At 36.9% G+C, this 1,666-nt stretch overlaps 1 non-coding gene across 1 annotated transcript; it reads right to left on the minus strand.

Annotated features, from left to right (window-relative positions):
- Positions 1–685: 685 nt before the first annotated feature.
- LOC111726602 lies at positions 686–831 on the minus strand. The gene has a single exon (XR_002774341.1). It is a non-coding gene; the product is annotated as a U4 spliceosomal RNA (small nuclear RNA).
- Between the last annotated feature and the right edge of the window lie 835 nt (positions 832–1,666).

The following is a 1,666-nucleotide window of genomic DNA, read 5'->3' on the forward strand; positions in this document are numbered from 1 at the left end:
AAAGTGGAGGAATGAGCGGGCTGAGCAAACAATATGATCAGGGCTGTTTATTTCTCACTATGGTAAGCCATTCTTAGAAAGATCTGTGAAGAGAGAATGGTCTGCATTTTTCTGTTTAATCAGACTCGAAGACAAGCCGGATTTCAGGGCAGGGCAGAGAAAAGCCCAACTAAAAGTTTGTAGGTAAGTCATAGGCAACTATGAGCACTTGGTTGAAACCCTGCCATTTAATACTTAATTCGTTAATGGTCACTGATCAAGAAACTAGAAGTTAGGTTAGAATTCTAGGTCATATTGCAATATATAGATTTTTGAGAGTATAATGGTTTCCATTCATTTGAAAAATAGGAAGTTTAGATGAGCAAATATTTTGTATGCCAAATGTTAGTATTGATCTCAAGATAGAAGATTAATGTATTAAATGAATATCATAAATTATATATTCTAATTGGTCAAATGTTGCTCTATTTCATACCTGTTAATATAACAAAGGTGAAAGAGTGCCTTCCAATATCCCCTTGGATACTAGAAAAGCTCTCTATGAAAATGGTTAGGTGCCTATATGTGATATATTCCTGTCCTATAGTCCTGTCCCAGTATTATAAAATGTATATACAGTTGACCCCTGAAAAAGTTGGGTTTGAACTTCATGGATTCAGCTATATGCAGATTTTTTTTCTTACAGTCTCCTTACAGACTGTCAAAAATTGCCAATATAGTGCCAACTTTATTGCAAATCCTCACAGTGGGGTATTGAGAAAAGTTTTCAATTAGTAGTAATTGCACCTCAGAAAAACCTCTTTGGCTATGGTACTGCCACTGCCCAAAACTTATGCAGATTTTTTTTTCAACCAAATGTGTATGAGAAATACAGTATTTGCAGAATGCAAAACCTGTGTACACAAGAGCCAAATTTTTGTATATGTGGGTTCAGCAAGGCTGAATAAGAAACCTCAGTATGCATGGATTTGGGTATATTCAGGAGTATTTGGGTATATTCACTGGGGGTGATTGTATACTCTAACTTATTCAAGAATACGGCTGTAGTTAAGTGGACTTAAATAATTTATCAGAAGGAAGGTGGGAGACAAAGGTATCATATTAATCTCCAATATGTAACATAAATAGACAATGTTAAAAATTTTTAAAGTTTAGAACAATTGTTATAAATTATAACACAAAACTATTTCCCGACATTAAAGGCAGAACTAAAGGATTGCTGTAGGTGCAAAGGGAAAGCTTACCCTTTACTATATCTGAAGGTTTGCTGAAAAATCAACTGACAAAAGGCAGATTAATTGAAGAAAAGACAAACAAAACTTTATTATAATGTATATAGCATGGAAAAATTAGAAGAAAATTATTAACCAATACCACAGTGGGGTACAGATATATACTCGTCTTCATAAGGAGATGGGAAATGTGGGGGGTTTTTGTTTGTTTTTGTAGAGACAGAGTCTTACTTTATTGCCCTCAGTAGAGTACTGTGACGTCATAGCTCACAGCAACCTCCAGCTCCTGGGCTTAGGCGATTCTCTTGCCTCAGCCTCCCGAGTAGGTAGGACTACAGGCACTGGCCACAATGCCTGGCTATTTTTTGTTGCGGTTTGGCCAGGGCCAAGTTTGACCCCGCCACCCTCAGTATATGGGGCCGGTGCCCTACTCA

Source organism: Otolemur garnettii, unplaced genomic scaffold, assembly GCF_000181295.1.
Source record: "Otolemur garnettii isolate 467f Iridium unplaced genomic scaffold, OtoGar3 scaffold00072, whole genome shotgun sequence".
Taxonomy (NCBI): domain Eukaryota; kingdom Metazoa; phylum Chordata; class Mammalia; order Primates; family Galagidae; genus Otolemur; species Otolemur garnettii.